Here is a 20668-nt window from a genome sequence, read left to right on the forward strand (position 1 = left end):
GTAGGGTTGGGTGTTTCCAAAAATAACTAAAAGAGCATAGGAAATAGAGACAGCATTTGGCAGCATGAGCCTCAATCTAATGCTTTCTTGGCTTCAGAGGAGGGCGTCTTTTCAAGAGGGTCTGGCTGTTCTGTAAAGAGAAAAATGGTAGTGGCAGATGTCACTCGAGTAAAGGGAGTGTACTGGAGTGAAATCAAGTAAACAGACAATCTTCCACCCAATATAAACACAATGGCAGCCCAAAAAAAGGCTTACACATAGATCGAAATACCAGGAAAAGATATCTAGATGTGTACCATATGATAAAATTGTGTCAAAGAAAAACATTTTTTATGACTAATACCATGACATAATAATAGGTCCTGTCCAAATTGTAGTGCTGGTACTTTCTATTATGGCTGCTGGTAAGTCGTTTTGTTGTACTACACTGGAAAGGGGCTTGCAAAGACCCCTAATACTTTCAGTTTAGGAATCCAAGACAATTGATTTGGCTTATTGTAATAATTAATTTACTTATTTGGATGACTTTCCAGCAATAATATAGCAGTAGTGCTTGATTTAAAAAAATCTGGTGGCACCAAATGAAGGACTCACTTATCCCTTCTTCAAACTAAGACAAGAGAAATTGACTGAAGCGTACTCTTTCTTTTAACTGCACACTTGTACACAACATTTGGTGTTCTCCAGTTGGATCCTCCCAACTGGAAGCCTTTCTGAAGCGTACATGGTGTTTGATTTTGAAAATGACCAGATGCTCTATGCATCAGCTCCAGAGGATGTGGCACAGACGGAACACGGCGCGCAGGCATACAGTGAAATACCTTTAATGTCAATTGGTGCAACTGGCTTTGAATAAAAATATTTAAAGTGTGTGATGGAATTGTAACACAATGAAGGAAAAAAATCAAACATAATTTAAAAATTGAAGCTTCTGCAGTACAGTCTTTTTATTTCCAAAACAAGCCTGCAAAGTTCTCAAATTAAATTTGTTTTGAAGCAAAACATTTTCAAGAAATCTGCTGAGGTGTAAGTTTTTAACTATGTCTTTCCCAATCTCTTCTTTCCTCTCCCTCATCCTGCCCTCTAATTGGTTTAATCACTGTGTAGATGACAGCCTGTGGCTGGGACTCTGTGCTCAGTGTATTCAATTTTGTGCAATACTTCAACTTGTCAAAGATTTCCATTATTCATCATAGAAAGAACTCAGGAGGCCTGCAGAGTGCTGTCTCTGCTGGGTCCCTGTTCAGAGATCACTTTTCCATCTGTTCGTGCTGCCACAAAAGTACCACATTCAAGTCTGTTTCATTTCTTTCATTTTTTTTTTTGAGATGGAAAAAGACACAATTTGTTTTTTTGCATATATGTATGCCCAAAATTAAGTGTTTTTTTTTTTTTTAACTAAACTAGCAGTGATCAAGAAACTTCACCTCTAAATTTGTGAATTTCAAAACTTAAGCTCTATTGATTGAAAAAGAAATTCATGAAAAACATTCTTGATACTCCTCTCAGCTGGGCTTCAGAATCCAAACAGATCATTTTAACCCTTACAGAGATTTCACTCAACATTTGTACTTACATGAGCATTCAAAATAGGAATGACAACATAATAATTATCATCTCATATTTATTACAGCAAAGGTTTCTGAATCTCAACACTGCTGCTGCTTGTATGTTCAGCTTCAACCTCCTTTGAGAAACCTACTTCACCTTCAGTATCCTGAAGAATCCCCCAACTCAGGCACAAACAAATACCCCCAAAAGAGTAGTCTGTTATACTACAGCCACATTTTCCAACTAAAATTAAAATGATTTATTTTGCTGTTTTGTGATACCTGTAACCATTTCTGTGAGAAATTTGGTGAGAAAGCAATAGAGAAAGGAAAACACTGCTGGAGCCAGTAAGCCTCTGAACAACAATGCTTGACTGGTAAGAAGAGCGACAAAGCAGCGAGGCAAGCAGTTTATTATTTTTTTTTTTCTCCTTGTCTACCTCCTGTGTGGGTTTTGTGCCATTTTTTTTTCTGCAATACAAAAAGAAGCTTTGGCTCTGTTGTCTGCGAACACATTCTGTCTACTTAGCCCATCCATCTTCCCCTGAAACCTGTACATAAGCCTTAAAACAAGAGAACTGCACACGCACAAATGTACACACACAAAAGAACATCTGAATAAAATTATTCAGAAAAGACTCGCAACAATAGAACAGCAGCTTAAGCGAAGCAAGTTTCTATGTGCCAAAAAATGGTGCAAGGACAATTAAAACTGTCTGCCTGCTAAGAATGTGTTGGGATTTTACAAATAAAACAACAAAGCATCACACTGCTGCTTTTAGCCATGCGCCAACATACTTATAAAATGGTCTACTGCTACCTTTACTATAGAATTCTAAAAAACCTAATCTGTGAAATAAAAATATGCACTATGGAAAAATAAAAGATTAAAGGTCACATATAAAACTCATTTTCAACAAGTTAAATAAGCTGCAGAGCTCCCCAAAACATGTCGGTGAAGTTGCTTGCTAAAAATCCACTCTGATCCTGTATTTTATCATGCCTATGAACCCCTCTATTTCAGCCCTGCTCAGAACAGGCTGTTTCTGTGTCCATAGCCTTAAAGGCTTTATATGCGATTTTTCACACTTAAATGTAATAGAAATCAAGTATATCCTCGGACTGTGATGCATTCCGAGTTTTCCGAGTCCTATCTTCAGTTTGTTTATATCGTCGGGACGGCCGGCCGATTCATCCCCTCGCGTATAAAACTTGTTTAATTGAGGGACTAGAGAAAAGAAGAATAACATACTGCACTCACAGCTTAAGTGTGTTTCTAGATTGCTTTCGGGTAAATTTTACATGCAGTGTGAAGATACGAGCATAACAAAGATCGCTAGCATTAGCATGCTAACACAACAATGCAGCACAAGTTGTTTTGGTTTCATGCTGGTGCTCAAGGGCGACATCTGCTGGATCAAACAAATCGCATATAAAGCCTTTAAGTGTAAGAAAGCTGTGTCTGAATGCGTCCATTTGGAAGGGCTTGGATGGCTTGGGCTTTTTTTTGCATCAGAAGAATGAGCAGGTAAAAGACAAAGAGGATGGACTTTTTTCATAATTGGGGGTTTTGTAGACATGCTAGGGACACATATTAGTGTTGGAAAAGCATGGTAAAGTCGAAAATATGAAAAAGTTATCTTGGAAGAATAGGCTATTGTGTAAACAAATCAAAAACAAGACAGAAAGGTGAGAGCAAATAGGGCATGACAATAATTGCGAAGCCATTTTGGCTCCAATCAGTCAGGAGGATATAGGGATACGTGTAAGCTGTAACCTGCTCCTCTGCAAACACCTCTTGATGCTCTCTTTCAATGATCAGCTGTAATCATCTCTATAGGCCTCTATTTTGACTTAACAGCACAAATCATATTTATAAAAAAAAACAATGGTGGATCTCCTTTCCTCTCCACATCACCTCCCCCACCCTGACCTCCATTTTTTTCCTCCTCATCCCCACAGTCCTCAATCCTTCTCTTTGCTCCTCCCTCTAAACATGACTTTCCCCGTCATTCTGTCATCACAGAGATCTTCTAAATTCTCCTCCCTTACTAGTATTTTCTCTCTTATGTCTCAGTAAAATGCAACGGTATTTCCTTTCTCTGAGTTACACATCTAATATAATTGATACCTTGCCCTGAAGATCTTGTGCTTCCTGCGCCCAGGCTGAGTTACAACAACCTTCCTACAAAGTAGCTTCGATTACACATGGTTGTCACATGGTTGCATGATTACCCAGCACAGATAGAGTATGACACAAAGTCATAGTGAGAGTACACATGAGGAGAGGGAGAAAAGACAGAGTTGGAGAGAAATTAAGGAAAGATGATGAGGCGTAAAGAGACAGAGGTTGAACCAAGACAGAAATAATTGTCCTTGGGTTCTTAAAGGAAAATAAGCACCGTTCTTATGAAGCTTGATAAAATCTACAGGATTCAACAGTTACAGTACCTTTTCCAGTTGATGAGATTTCTGGTGTTTAAACCATGTTGATATACACTCCAATGTGAATATTTTTCATCATGCAGCCTACAAAATAACACTTCAGCCAGATTAGCTTATTTGCATAATGTCTTTTTCAAAACATATTGTTCTGTTGTGATATTATGGTGCTTTTGAGCACAACAACACGGGCATGGCAGGGCCTCAAAGTGATGGTGGAGTTGTCTACTGTTTCAGCTCAAATGTGGAAAATACTTCTTACTAATCGTTATACAGTTCATTTCAGTTCAAATACGCTTTAGCTCAGTCTTAAGCAGGTCATCTGATGCAAATCCAGACTTACTACTTACTGCACAAATGGACAGTGATGGACTTTAAAGTACACGCATGACCCTAAAATCTCCACCAGCAATGTTAACAATGGGACATCTTTTTACTTTGAATGATTTACATCATATTTAATCCAGCCTGTCTTTTGAAAACAAATAACTGGAAAACACATGAGCTTCAAGACACGGACATCTTGAATCAGCTCTTTTGGAGAATAATTCCCGCAGACTAGTTTCTTAAATAACAACTGAGACCTGATCAATACTTGTCCAAATGATTGTGTAATCTGCTGGGAAAATGTGATCAGCAAAATAACTGTTTCCTCCACCGACTGATATAAAAGGGGAAAGAAATTAACATCTTTTGTTTTGTGAGTCTGCGAAAGAGGTGTCATTTTAAAAAACATGATTTTGGCAACTTTTTTAGGTATTGATCATGAACGCAGGTAGAAAATGTGTTCTCTAAGAAGAAAACATAGTTTTGATTTTGGCTTCAGACTCTTAGTCTGTACCAAAACTGGACATCTGAGGGATTAATTACTCCCAAACCAAACAGACTGATGTCAGCATCAGGTATCCTCTCATTAGGATTCACCAGCTGAAACTCAAAGTTTCTGTTAACTTACTGTTTCAGCTCATTGTTGTGATGTTCACAGGAACATAGTGTAGTCATGGTACAAGTAAGCCACCTGTTGGCAACAGAGTTTAGACAAATAGAGTCAGAAGATAGCGTTCTGTGAATGTACAAGCAGTAGTAAATATTACTCAGTTGCTGTGCAAAATGTCATTGTCCGCCTCGTACATGATTCACGATATAAACATTACAATTTTGTGCAAAGAATCTCCCAGGACACATGGTGATCCCTGCCCCCACAGGGCATGCTGTACTTCACCTTCTTCCCTGTTGTTGTAGTTGTTTGTTTTCTTGCTTCCATCTGGATCCAGAAAGCGGTTGTATTTGAATCAATGTAGGTGTATCTCCGTGTTAGTGTGACTGACAATGTAAGGAAAGGCTGCCATAGTGCCGTCCTTGGGAATGTGATATTCAGATCCATCAGCCATTTTGAGAGCCATATCCTGAAGCACTGACCTGAAGAGGAGAGATGTTACACCAAGTCCAAGGGTCTCTTCTACAGCACTATCCAAGATTGATGTTTTTATCAGCATGTCGTAGTTCACACTCATCAAGGGGCAACCATGTTTGACCTCCTGGCCAGATTCTTTCAGAACCTCATTTACTTCGGCCATCCCAGCAGTGGCTTTAGGGTGCTTCATGTGGAAGCAGCCAGAATGCTGATGTTCATATATTTTCTTGGGATGCCAAGAGAAGAATTAACATGTGCCAATCAGTCATGGACTCCAATTCCTGATGGTCCCGATGGTCCTGATGGATGTCAAACACCCAGCAGCTGATATTATCCCTGGTCTTAATCTATGGACAGAGTGTTCCAGAATAATTGTTTTAGCCTCTCTGCCTCCATCTTTTCACTCATGGGTTTAAGTCTGTAGACCAGTTTGAGAAATAATTGGTCATATTTCTGGAATTTGGAAAATAAGGTTTCTGGTTCAGCAAGGTCTTTCTATTTGGCTTTCTCCACACTTCCTTCAGACTTGTGAAACAAATTACCAAAAACACTTAAAATTAGTTTGTAGCTGAAAAGAAACAGATAATCTTCTACCCAAGATTTTTGGGTGTTTTGCAACATCATCTTTTTCTGCTGTTTTTATTGCAAACTTGTTTAAGTCCATTTTTATTTTTACTCTCTTTAACAAATGCCTCAAATGATGGAGGATCCAGACGGAACGTGATTTACATGCCTGCCAGCTGTAAAGTTAATACCTTGCATGCTTTTACTTCATTTTCTTCAGGAATTTAACTGGGTGCATGCAAAACTCTGAGGCATGACCCAACCAGGAAGGTACCTTTTCTAAAGGGGGTTCTCCTGGTCGCTTCTGTCGAAACACCCCGAGAAGGTATAGACTTTCAATCAGGGAGGCAGGAAGACCAATAAATAAAGAAAGCAGCAAAGTTATTGCTGATTCCTCTTACAGCTACGGAAGGGAATGTTATGAAGGTCCAAATAGGTCATTTTTGCTAACAAAAATTGTACACAAATAAGTAAACAGTCCTGCAATTGGATGTGACCAACCCACTGTAAGAGCCTTGAGATGGAAGTTTTGTATTGTATGGGGGCAGCTGTGACTCAATTGGTTGGGTTGTCGCCTCTCAACCGGTCAAAAGTCGAGGGTTCGATCCCCAGCTGAGCAACATGTCCGATGTGTCCTTCGGCAAGACACTCAACCCCGCATTGCTCCCACTGCCTCGGTGATGGTGTATGAATGGATTAGTGTTGTACTTAACTCTCTGATGTACGTCGTCTGCTAAGTGAATTGTAACATTGTAACATTGTTTTGGCAATGTCAATTTTTGTCTTTGCAATTTACACATATTTGTGAATCCTCCAAGAGCTATTCAGTGCCTGAAATTACTTTTCTTTGGGCTACATTAATCAAGGTTAATGCGGGGCAAGGCTCTTATTGTACACTTGCCCATTCTGATGAATCTCCTCATTGCTTTTAGTGTTTAAACATTAGCATTGGTAATCGGAAGTCCAGAAGAGTCAAAAAAAGATAGTGCCCAAAATATATATAATCATTAACACTACTTACCATTTCAGTCCATTAAAAAACTACTTTAGGACTTCCATTTTATTTTTTGATTTTTTGTACAGGCAGATAATTAGATGTATGAAAAATACATCATACAATCCATGAAAAATCCAGCTGGGTAGTTTCTAGTCGTCTCACACGAGTCTGTTGTGCATCTTGCCTTAAACAAACACATCCTAAGAACCCCTCCAACCCAGCATTTCAGAAATAAATGCTTTCAGTACCCCACACATAATCTGAATCTAATCCTGTTGATTCATACTTGTCTTTTCAGATAAGTATCACGTACCATACATACTCTACACTTGTCTCAAGCAGCATAAGAAAACGCTCCCTGTGTATGGCTTTGTGTTTGATAATATCTAGATTCTGTTTTTCTTCCCCCCAAAAAATACCAAGATATGTGCTTCCTCCAGAGAGAGACAGACCTAAAGTGATGGATTATGCCATTATCCTTAAATGGGTTTCTGTACTAAAATTTGTCATATTCCTGACCTTGCCTGCTAAAATGAATAGTACCCATGCCACTAAAACTTTGTTCCCTCCAATATCTTTTGCTCATTTGTCTACGCTTGTCTTACTGTCCTGGAATGATAATCCCTGTAGTTCAAAATCTGAATTCAAATCTAATTAATCAGTAGGTACTTCTGGATGTAATACAGAATATTGCAATAAAGCAAAATGGAATCAAATGGTGCAGAAAATCACTCTTGCAAATACAAACAGGAATTTTCATGTTTTGCATCCAATCCTGTGGGGATAGAGTGATTTATATTGAGTATTCTATAACTACTACACAATGATTTGCATTGGAGCAGTTTATTTTAAGATCCAGATGCATTGGAGGCCTCAGAAAACATTTCTGCACAGGCAGCTGTACATTCTTGAAATCCGTTTTAAAGGGCTAATCAGGGTTAAATTGCTGCAGGGGGTGATCATGTTCAGACAGAGAGGGAGAGCAGATAAGAAAGCTCAAGGACAGTTGTTCAGAAAGCCACTCTTCAGAGGTATTGATTTTTTCCTTCTTTCCAGGTCCTTGTGCTCATTTGAATGACCTTGCTGTGCTGTTAATATCAAAATCCAAGCTAATAATAGAATGTCCTGTAATAAGTGTCCATTTTAAAGTTTTTTTGTTAAACAGTCAGCCTTGTGTCAAATTAATGCATAGTGGCAAAAAAAACATATATTTTTTAAAATTCCCTCAATTTAATCTAGTATCATCTATTCCTCCTGTCTTTATATAATCTCTTGACCTTTGATCACCTTGATTTCTTATTCTTTACCCACCTTCTGCTGTCTCTCTCTGCTTGCTATTACTAGGGCAAAGTGAGAGGCAAAGGTGGTTTCCTTGTAATAAATTACAGCAAAGGGCATTTCATGGCAGCATTAGTCTGGAATGCATTGCAGTACCAGGGCAAAATCCATAATTCTGACATGGTTGTCTGGAAAATCGACTAGAGACCCATTGGTGCCACCTTCTCTCCATACATTTGTCATGGACCCTGCAGCTGCAGGCATATCAATGATTGTGTTGTGTTATACATCTGGAGTCAGCTGTGGTTGGAACAATACAAGCAATAGTTTGAACATATAACTTCCTGCCAAACAGTTTGTTGCAAACCCCCTATCAAATAATCTAATAAACTAAAAAAAACAACATATTTATTTCGCCTGACATTAACAGTTTTTCAGAAATTCACTCCTATATAATGTAAGTGAAAATACTTACAGGGCTAGAGCCGATCCCAGCTGTCAATGGGCGAGAGGCAGGGTCACCTTGGACAGATCTTACAAAAAGAGACAGACAAACATTCATGCTCAAACTCACACCTACCGAAAGTTTTGAGTCACCGTAACTATAGCATGTCTTTGGGGATGTGGGAGGAAGTCGGAGTACACATGGGAACACACACATAAACAGGGAGAACATGCAAACTCCTCCCAGAAAGGCCCTGGTGAAGACATTACTATTATTAAAAAAAAGTGTGTGCGTGTGCATGTGAATACTGGATACATATAGGAACCTTGCAGGGCAACAAATCCCAGGTTTAATAACAGTGGTGTAATCAACGCTGATGCTGCAGAACCTGTAAAGGTGTGTATAACTGGCATTAAAGCTGTGGCTATACTTCCTATGTTGAGGGTTTATTGCACCGTTTATTGTCTTGACAGTACCACGCTTAAGTCTGTAAATGACTGATAAGTTTGTCATTCCCAGCATTAAGCTCAGCCCTTTCTTCCACCTCTTTTATACCCCCTGTTCTTTGGGTAAAATATAACTATCAATATGTTACACAATAAAGAGTTTATACTATTCATTCTGCAAAAGTTCAGTGCTGTTAAACACATTTTCCTTACATCTCAGGGTTATATTTTTTACCACTTTACCACACAGGGGAAAATCTATTTTTTCATATCTTCAAACAGCTCAATGTTTATACAGCTTTCCCTAGATTCTTGTTTCCTCTACATAACCTACATTTAAGTACCAGCAATATTCTATTGGTACCTGACACTGTGAAACCAGGGCAGTATTTTTTAAGTGCAACCACACTTATTTATCTGTTTTATTATGAATCCTGCAGCCCTGACAGCAGAGCATCATTCACTGCATATCATCAAATACTCTTGTCATCTCAAAGAGCAGCTGGGTCCCATCAAGACACAATATACAAGGTTGTAGAGAGTGAAGTTGGTAGACAGGAGAAACTAAAAATGGTACTATGTACAATGGGAAAAAAAGGAAACAGAAAAAATTTATCTCACAGGAACATTGATTTAGTGGAGTAAGGTGGGGCTTTTTTAGGCTAATTTAAATCCAGTTCACCTCTTAGTTAACGAGAGGTTGAATCCGGTTTGGAACCTTGTTTGGAACTGATGTCCGTTTACACTTTCTAGTTTCTGTGAAAGGTTTACAGATCAGTAATTGAACCATTCACAGACTCATCGCAACAAAGCCCCATTTAAAATTTAGTCTTGTTAAGTCTAGATGATTATGTCAGCATTTTCTGTGCCAGAAAGTCAGACACTGATGCAGGGGTGGAGCAGCGATTTTAAAAGTGCGGGTGTTCTAATGCTAGTATATTACCACCCTCTAGCAAATCAACACATTCTGTTTCTTTTAATGTCCAATAACTAGTGTTAGCTGACACATCAGACAACAAGACAAAGTTACAAAAGATAATTAAACACTAACTTTATGAACATCCATTGTGAGTAACCCAGTTAGCTCTAAAAACAAGATTCAAAACTTTGTGATGCTTTTATTTTGCTTTTCTTATTGCCTTATGCCTCAGTCTCTTTATTTCCGGTCTTCAAATATAATGTGCTTTTATTTTGAAAAACTACAAAGGGGACTTCCGCTACATCTGTTTGGGTGACTAACTCTCTTTCAGAAGGATGCTACATGTTGTGAATGTATCCATTTGTTAGCTCTGGCTGACTCAGCCAGTGATGAGTGACAGGAGGACTACTGATAAATAAACTTTACCGTGCTTCGACTGTAACCAAAGAACTATGATTGGCTTAATTGTCACTTAATAAATCTTACTTGACCAATAGGTTTTAATCAGTGACTCTACTGGTAAAAAGTGTGGGGGATGAAAATACGTTTCAGTGAAAGTGTGGGTGTCGCAACACCCACAACACCCACGGGTGAGACGCGCCTGCACTGATGGGAGAAAGATGGAGAAGGAGCCACGTGTTTTTTACAATAAAAAACATTCCAGCCCCTGCAGCTAATGTTAGTTAGCTTCTTCCTACCATAAGAAGAAAAAGAACAGGTTCAAAATCAACTCCCTTTCTTGCTGAAGATTAGACAACCAGAGTCCTTGACTGTTATTTTATCCTACTTGTTTAACCATTTATGAGGTCGCATACGATCAAACAATCTTGGTTGCCAATATACAATGCTCACACTCATAGTTTTAATAGTAAACTTAGGGATTTATGTGCTATTATTTTCAAATCTTGTAGAGTGTGCATGTTCGAGATTTGCCAGTAATGTTCTCCTTATGTGTGTGATGCAACCCTTTTTAAAACTCCTGAACTCTGAGCCCAGACTTATTGTGAATATCACTGGGAGGCAGAGGGAGGTAGAGGAATGAGCACAGCTACAGAATGTGAATATATATCAATGCTTTTAATTAACTAAAACTTCAGTGCTCTCACCTTCCTGTACATCATGTGTAAGCAGCTTCATACACTCAGTTCTCCTTGATTCCACAGCAAGTCTCTGTTTCTGTTTCTTCTATGGCTGTACCTCTGTCCCTGTCTTAGCTCTTTCTTATCCATGCCTGTTCATCCCATTTTACACATTTTTCAGCCAGATGTCAACTTTGAAATGTCACCCCCCCCTCCCCTTCAAATATAGATTGGAAAGCATATTGTTGCTTTAATTTTCCCTCCCCTCTCATCTCTTTTTACATGAATATTTGTTTGTTTTTGTCGTGTTATTTTTATCAGTCTTTCTTCCTCTCTTCTCGTTTGGTCTCCCTGTCACTTCTCTGTCCTTTGTCCCCCTCTCTATCCTTGTGAAGCTCTCACCTACTCTAATGAAAGGATGACTGATGTAGGTGTTAGCAGGGAGATGGGGCCTGTCATTTATTTTCCTGTTTTCTGCAGCGCTTGCCTGGGGCCAGAGTCACCTCGACCACAGACAACATTTCAATGAGAGCTTTCGGCTCCTGCTGAGGCGGCTCACAAGCATACAGAACAATGTACTGCACCTTTACATGTACACAAACTGACTACACACACACTGCTCCCAACCTGCTGTTTGACAATGTCCTAGGGAGTGGGAGTCAAAATAATACAGTGTAATTGAGTCTGTTGCCACCGTGTACCTGACTCCCTCTCTATCACTGTGGCAGCAATTTCTCACCCTTAGTCTTTATCTTTGAAGATTATTTTCTGTATTTTTTGTCTAAATATTCCCTCTTCTTTGTTTCAATTTACCTGGCCTTGTTATACATTTCCTTGATTTTCTACTCTTTAAGAGGCTACTTTTGTAAGCATCTTTATAGTAAATCACAGAGACCGCATCCACAGAAATCTGATCACAGTTGGAATGCTGTGAGTATGACTGTTCACATCCTACATTACAATGGTACTCCAAATGGTTCTCCAGTCACCACTTGTGATCGGATCTCACTCCCCGCTCTATATGCAAATTACCATGAAGCCTCAATCACCTGCCTTTGACTATAAAAAGCATCCACAGATAAAAATCTACACAGATTTACCACAGAGAGAGAGGGAGACAAAGTATTGACAGAGGTGTAGATGTGATTGAAACATTTCTACGAGGTGCCCAATGCTAATGTTCTCTGAAGTTCTTTTCTTTAATCAGTTCATTAAGTATAAAAACTTTCTCTGCTGAGGAGTTTCTGTTAACAGCCAAATACCAGTCAGAAACTCATGAACTTTTGTATAAACTCCTCTCATCTATGAAATGTCTGTATCATGCGCTGCATTACAGCAAACTATGAAGATCTGTGACCCATGGGCTTAAATTGGTCAACCATATCCTCCATGACCTGTCTCGCCTTATCTATTCATCTGTAATGCAACCTTCCTTTATCAAGATGTGAAAAATTACCCATGAATCAGTCCAATCTGGCTCAAATTTGGTGGGTGTGGCTGATTTTCTAACATTCTAATTCTGGATGCTGGACACCCAGATTCAAACATCCAGATTCGCTATTCCGGCCCATTCATTTTCAGAAAAGTTCCTGGCCAAACCTGCCTGAGACCGGGGGCGAGGGAGACCTCTCGCGCAAGATTTCTCCCAAAGCACCCTGTCTCTCACCCGCTCCCTGAGACCGGGGGCGAGGGAGCTCTTTCCCTCTTTCCCTCTCGTAAAAACAGCAGAAAAGAAAGCAGGAGATACAAAAGGAAAAAGTTGGTGATTTTATTGTAGACTGTGTGTATTTTGGCTACAATGGTTTCCAAAGGGTACATAAAAAAGACAATGCAATCAAATCAACTTTGTTGCTGTCTTTCACATATCCAAAACTCTAATCACCATTCAACTAATAACCTTGCTTTTAAAGGGTTACAATCCTGAAAATAATTGAATGTTTGGTAGTTTTGAGAAAGTCAGAAGTGTGTTTAAATTCACAGCGGAAAAATATAAATACATTTGAGGAGGGCACATGGGTTAATGTTCCAGCAGTGGTTTTGTTTTACCTTGATATACTGAAGAAGCTCATCACGAGGCAGGATACTGCTCTCCACTGTGGCAGCGATCAGCTCTGTAGACGGCTCTTTGTCCAACATGAAGAACTCCACACTCCGTACACTTCCCTGTCAAAGTCAGTTCAATTAAAATAATTACAGCCAAAACAAGCTTAAAATGCAGTCGGAAAAACATCAGTGATAAACGTATAAGACGGACAAGACAGCAAAGATATAGTCCAATACAGTTCAATTCATGGAATTCATACCACCACAGAGCATTATCTCTTTCTTAAAATAATACTTCTAAACTAAAAGTGGTACCAAATATGATTAGAGCCACGTTAAACAAACAAAAACATTTTTCCACGACTCTCTCAATTCTCATAAGTATCCGACTTTAATCTCGTAAATTTTAGATTTTTTTTTTTTTTAACGTGGCCCTAATCCTCCGCTGTACACTTTTTTTGAAATTGGTTTTCAGAAAAGACACACCTTCTCGAAGACTGAAAGTGAAATTCGGCAGTCGTATTTCTTGTGCAGGTCCAGAAGCCGACGGAGGTAGAACACCAGGGACATTAATTCTCTACCTCTTTGGAATCATAATTATCCTCCTTAAAAAGAACAAAATTAAAACAGAATGAAAACATAACACATAACTAGTGTAACAGAACAAACTATATAAAACAGTGCAGGGAGCAGAAGTGGTCACAGACAGCCCGGGGATGGCAGGGGATGGCTCTAAATGTTTTAAAATTGCATCTGGAGAGAGATGAGCATTTGTGAAACAATGGGCATTTTATAATATAGTGTGAACAGAGCAGTACAGAAACCTCATACAGCATTGTTTTTCGTGTGAGCCCAAACATTTTCCTTACAACCAGACCTACAGCACGCACACATCTAGTCAGTGAGGACTTCTTGCACAAAATGCATTCATGCTCTTAGACGAATACTCTAAAGGCAAGGCAACAGGAGGTGGAAAATAAACGACTAGGGTGAAAGCTAAGTACACAATGATGTCAATCAATATAAAATTAGGTTTTGTGTCCCAAACAACATGGCATACTTCACAAAATAAAGTGTATTTATTACACTGGTTACTTTCTTAGCCTGAATAATCTTTATCTAATGAAAGTACAGTGGAAATAACCGTTGTTAACTCGAGCTATTGATTAGGAATTAGGAAACACGGACGTTACTATCATATATCAACAAGCTAGCTTAACTACAGCAGATAAATCATTGATCCGTGCATTATGTGACCTCGGTGTCTTCCATATTTTACGTCCTCTTTTTCGTCCCTGGGCTCCAGAGAGCTTTGTTTTTTGTTTTTTTACATTACGGTCGTTTATAAAGGTGATATTAATCGGTGTGGTCAGTGTCACTCACTTCTAATGAGTCGCCTGCCCTCCTCCCCGACAACGAGCAGGTAACGAGGAGCGGTGTTGTGATGCACCGGGTCAAGCAGGAGGCAAGAAAATAGAGCCTTTTTAAATATGGAGTGCACGTGTGCAAACGGCTGTAGAGAGTAAAATATAAAACTAAAGCAAGTGCTGACGAAAGGAGGCAAACAAAATAAATAAAACCTCTCCATAAAAATAACAAGAAGGCCTTTTGATAAAAAAAAGTCTTTCAAGGGGATTTAAAAGAAAATACTGATGTTGCAAGTCTGAGATCTTCAGGAAGGTCGTTCCATAGCCGTGGAGCCTGAACAGCAAATGCTAAGCCTCCTTTGCTTTTAAGGTTTGATACCAATACTGTGAGTTACTGTCCAAAAACATGAGCCCATTAATGAATTCAATAAATGTTAATAAGATGATAATAAATGTTCAGGATTTGAAAGGGCATTTAAAATGTTTAGCTATGTATATACTGTACTTGTAAACAAGAGCGTACCTGGAATTAAGCCATCGCTGACAGAGTGAGCGAGCAGATCTTGGCCTGATGAGGGTCCATCATCCAGTGAGTCAGAACATTTTCTTTATCACCCTGTGAAGAGATTAGTGTTGTAAAAATATACACCAAGACATACAGGATGGTTTTCAATCTCTCCAACATTTCCAAGAAAGATTTGACTTAAAAGCATACATTTAAATTAATTCATCAGAATTTAAGGAAGAATGTGTGACTTTTTGATCCAGTAGATGTCACCCCCTTGAGCACCAGCATTAAACCAAAACAAACTGCTGTTTGGCCACACCGCCACTATTCTGAACCCTCCGCTCTCCTCCAGCGGCACACCTCCAACCCCTCTCCACTTGCATTCACACGAAGGAGTTATCAATTAGAACGCATCATAATTAAGCACCATTTAGAGCAAGTGGCGGACAAAAGGCTAATGTTAGCACCCGTGAACATAAATTGACACAGAATGACCATGATCTCAACACACTTACTGCTTATTTGGATGTCAGGTGAGTATGTTATTCTTCTTTTCTCTAGTCCTTGACTAAAACAACTTTATACGCTAGGCCGTCGAGTCCATGTAAACACGGCTCAAACAACAGTACAGCTGGGGCTTCTCACTCATTGTAGACAGTCATGACTCAGAGAGACATTTACAGAGGATATACTTGATTTCTTCTCTATTTATGTGTAAAATGTTACACATTCTTCCTTTATCAAAACTTGGTTTTACTTTCAGTTGGCATACACAATAATATATGTTGTTTTGAGGAATATGTATACAACATTTTTATCAGAGAGAAACATTGTAAGAAGAAGAGGATATCCTTTATCAATCCCATAGGGAGAAATTCCCTTTTTACTCCATTATTGAGACATGCTACACACACACAGGCTGAAATACACAAAACATGCACTAATGAAGAGAAGTTAGAGTGAGGGCCTGTACATGAAAGAGTGCCTGAGCAGTTGGGGTTTCGGTGCCTGGCTCATGCGCACCTCGGCAAGACTCAGGAAGTGAAACGGGACCTCTCCAGCCACCAGACCAATTTCCAGACTAGGTCCACACCGGTTTTGGAACTGGCGACCCTCCGGTTCTTCCTGAGCACTGCCGAGGTGCCCTTGAGCAAGGCACTGATACCCACCCCACCATCAGCTCAGGAGCACCCGCAGCTCCCTCACTCTGGTATCTCTCCATTAGTGCATGTACATAGGATCCTGTTTGTGCATGTATATATTTCAGCTTATGTGTGTGTTGCATGACTTACAGAGTGTAAAAACAGGAATTTCCCCTTGCGGGGATCAATAAAGTAAATCTTAAAATTACAGGCGGTAAAAGACAGTGACCCCGATCACCAAGTGGATTTAATGGCCCAGACTGAACATCACCGCTGTACTGCAGCCCTCGTTGTGGTAATCCTTGGATGAGCAGAAGTCTATCTTTATTTGTGACTGGAGCTGAGTGTGTGGAGAGGTGGGATTAAAATTCTGCTTATCAGAAAATAAAATTTAGAACCTACAGTAGAGGGTTTCAACTAACCTCTTTCAAAGATCCTACATCCATTTTTTTGACGGCTGCGATGACAAAATGAGGAATTAATGTTAAATATGGTCAACAATGAGGCTACAATAAAAATCTAAAATCTTTGATATCTAGGCCTTTGCCAATGCAAAGATTGAAATGTAGGAAAACCTGTCCTTTATGAGTAGAAAGACATTGTACTGTATATCCCTGTTGACAAAAACACAACACATATTACCATTACGTCACACAGAAGAAACCATGCAGAGTAACGATTCAGAGAATAATCCTGAAACACAGACGGATTAAATTCTTAATTCTGCCGTTTTTTTTAAATTGTTTTATTGGTACAGAGTTTTCTCAGAATCATAAAAAGTTTACCTTCAGAACCCTCGCATATCTGTGCGAGGAGATAGTGGTATGTTTTGTCGTCACCACTGAATGGTTTCTCTACCAAAGCCTAAAAAAGAAGAACCCACATCTTAATGTAGGTAATGAAATCCATTAGGATTATTACAACTGGTAACATCATCAAAGCCATAGGTGAAATCAGACAAACATTTCATGGCCAGACACAGGCCTTCACTTGTAGTGTGCCTTATAAACACTCTTACCCTGGTGAGACGGATTCTCTTTTGGGGGACTGTTAAGGACCGAGCAGCAAGGCACAGGAGATACAGGAGTAAGTTTAAAGAAAAGGTGAGTTTTTATTTTACCCAAAAATAGAAAACCAAGTTTACAAACCAAAGGGGCCTTGTGCTCCGTCTCCAAGGTGAACTCTCGACCAAGAAGGTAGTACTGGAAGGAATCAAGGGCCCACTTGATAGCCAGTTCCTCCTTCTCCACCGTCGAGTATCGAACCTCTCTGGGAAACAGTTTCCAGCTGATGTAGGCGACTGGATTCCGATCATTCTGAGGTCCCTGGAGTAACACAGCTCCCAAACCCCTGTCAGAAGCATCAGTTTGCAGAAGGAAGCGTTCGTCAAAGTTTGGGCTCTACAGAAATGGTTGCTTACTTAGTGATTGCTGGATGTCACTGAAAGCTGCCACTGCCTCCTCTGTCCACTGGATCTGATTGGGACTCTGGGATCTAGTCAAGTCTGTGAGTAGAGCTGCCCTGTTGGAGAAATGGGGTATGAAGCAGTGATAGATGCCAGATAACCCAAAAAGGATTGGAGCTGCTTCCTTGTTTGTGGCAGGGGACAGGACTCTATGGTCTGGGTTTTGTTGACGTGAGGGCGTACAACCCCATTGCCGATGACATGGCCCAGTTACTCTGTCTCTGCAGCAGCAAAGACGCACTTCGATGGGTTGACAGTCATCCCGACAGAATGAAGGCGATCCAAGACAGCAGGTGTTCCAGGAGTTCCTGTCACGTGTTACTGTAAATGACAATGTCATCCAGATATGCTGCAGCAAAAGTTGATAAAAAGTTAATTAAATGACAGAAAAACGGGTGAAAACTAAGAGATACATTTGAAAACAGATTCTACTGAAGATGACAGAGGTATAACCAGAGTGGTTACTTGTTAAAGTATTTACTCGTGAGTTAATTCAACTCGGTAGCTGTGTTTAAATGTTGTTAGCTCCCGATTGTTGGTATTAGCTTAAAGTGCTATCTGTTGCAGGAAGAAAGAAACCCAGTTGTCTTACTGGGTGCTAACATATTTTGTCTGTTCACTCACAGTTCACAACAAATCAAACAAACTTGTGTCATTTTTTTGTTGTTTTATGATAATTAATTTCAGACCCAGCACACCCTCTAGAGTCCCCCAGTGTTTCATCATTATCCTACTTCACACCAACTTGGCTCTGCCGGCTAAAACTGTTGTTTCTCGGAGAGTATTACAAACATTTTACAGCTTCATCTATTTTTTCTGTCTTTTGTAAATCTACAGACACTGAGGACGGCATAGCAAAGGATACAAACGTCGGCATCCGCCTGGTAATAGAAGATGAGGTCGTCCTGGAGGATCAGATCATTCAGCATGGCATGAAAGACTATTTGCATGTGGTAGCTATGCTCATGGGTCTGCTATATGCAATTACTTTGACTACCAAAAGGAAGTGCAGTATACATTTAAAGTCATACAGAAGAACCTAATGAATATCGGTTTTGACCACTGCCCCCTGCAAGGGTCCATGGACTGAGAAAAAGACTCCTTGGTAAAGCTGTGTAGGCACCACCGAGGTCGGAAGTTTTCTGAAAGCTGCCAAGAAATATTTGGACATTGTCTCAGATCTTTTCTGAAGTGTTTGTTTTACCATAGCAAGATCACCACATTAAATGTGTAAATTATTGATTTTGTAAGTTTATTGCATCTGAAAATGCTGAGAAAAGTGGCCGATAAATGATAAACTGTTTTTTGCACATTCTTGGGTGGGTGGAAATGTTTTTACCAACAAGCCAGCACAGTTTTTGACAAAACATTTGTAAATGTTTAGACGTGCTTTTTGATCTGATCTGATATTAAAGGTTGAAGAACTAAAGTTGGTTTGTTTTTTATGATAAAAAAGAATAACCTGTAGAGAAGATACCTTTTTTTTAAATTGTTATTTGAAAGGAAGTTGAAAGTTTCCACAAAAGCAAAGAGAATCACTAAAAATTTATAAATTAAACTGACTTAAGTTGACTAAAATATAAGTATATATTCAATTTAAATTGAACAATTAATTTAACTCTATGTTTTAGGTGGATTCAACTTTTGATAAAATATTTTTAATTTCAAGTCAAAAGAAAATTGATAGACCATTTTGCCTCAACTAGATAATTTCACAGGAACTGAATTGTTAAAGTTTTGTTAACGTAAAGATTTAAGTACAACTGACTTGATGTCAAGTTTGACTATAAAATTGTATTTCTTTGTTATAATTACACATTTATCTGAACTTGTCTTTTTAAGTTCAGTTAACTTAAAGGCAGCCCTGACACTACCTTTATAAAGTTATAACAACTAGTTTGTTTTTTTACAGTGTATGCTTAGGACAAATGTAAATACAATGTTTGAACAGGATCATGCTTCCTTTAACTATCTAGATGCGTGAATGGTAAATATATGCAGGTTGAGCTAGGTTTCCATTTGGTAATAAAATAATTCAGATCTTTGTGTTTATTTCTGTTCATGTGGGCAACACGTGTAATTATTTTTGTGGGCGTAAAAAGGCAAATTTCCTCGTGTGCATGTGTGTTGCGTACATGTGTGTCTGTGTGTATCCTCTGTGCAATGAGTGACACTTCCACCAGTCAGTCTCCTCCATGCCTCATCGCTCTCCATTGTTTTCCTGTTCATTTGACTGACATGGCATCCTCAAAAGATGTTTGCATCGCCAAGGCGCTCTAGATTGGACACGCTTGCTTGATCCCAGCCTCAGCTGTGTTTGAAGAACGACATGCAGTTTGGTTGGGGTTTATTTATAGTCTGCCATACTTGTCCACACTCTGGAGACTATGTTTTGATTAGACGTCTCACACAGGGAGATCAGGGCCTCAGTAGTTGCAAATTATCTTTAGTATCTGTTCCAATGTGCTCAGACTGGACCAATTAGGACATGTCAGTTCATTTTTCAGAATTTTTTTCTTTGTGGACAGAAGTCTCTACTTGCTTGAAGTTCTTGCTTGCTGTGAAAGGAACTATAATCCTCCATCTTTGCAAATACATCCATAACAATTTGCAAGTAGGCCACAATATGCTAACACAAAGATGGGGTGGGTATGACATCTTGTTTTGTTTGCGTCGATCATATCAATTTAAAGTAATATTAAAATTAGATTTATTATGATAAAAGACACAGAACACAGGTTCAGTAATGTTAACACTGAAAAATTACTTGTACAACAATTATTTTAAAAACTTAACCTGTAAACTAACATTTAACAAATACTGTCTGTTGTTGTTTTAAGGCAGAGAGAGAGTTAAGTCAAACAAACACACACACACAGAGTCATCCAGAGGTCTGTGATAAGTTAATCCATAAACAGTAGGGTGCCAGTTTCCTGCTATCGGACTGAATGATGGTGACCAGCTTTCATATCTGTCACACACACACACACACACACACACACACACACA

The 20668-nt window shown here is 39.2% G+C and overlaps 1 pseudogene; it reads right to left on the reverse strand.

Annotated features, from left to right (window-relative positions):
* Positions 1–18609, reverse strand: part of LOC132988735 (5-beta-cholestane-3-alpha,7-alpha-diol 12-alpha-hydroxylase-like) — a 28985-nt pseudogene extending 10376 nt beyond the window's left edge.
* Between the last annotated feature and the right edge of the window lie 2059 nt (positions 18610–20668).

Source organism: Labrus mixtus, chromosome 14 (assembly GCF_963584025.1).
Source record: "Labrus mixtus chromosome 14, fLabMix1.1, whole genome shotgun sequence".
Classification (NCBI taxonomy): domain Eukaryota; kingdom Metazoa; phylum Chordata; class Actinopteri; order Labriformes; family Labridae; genus Labrus; species Labrus mixtus.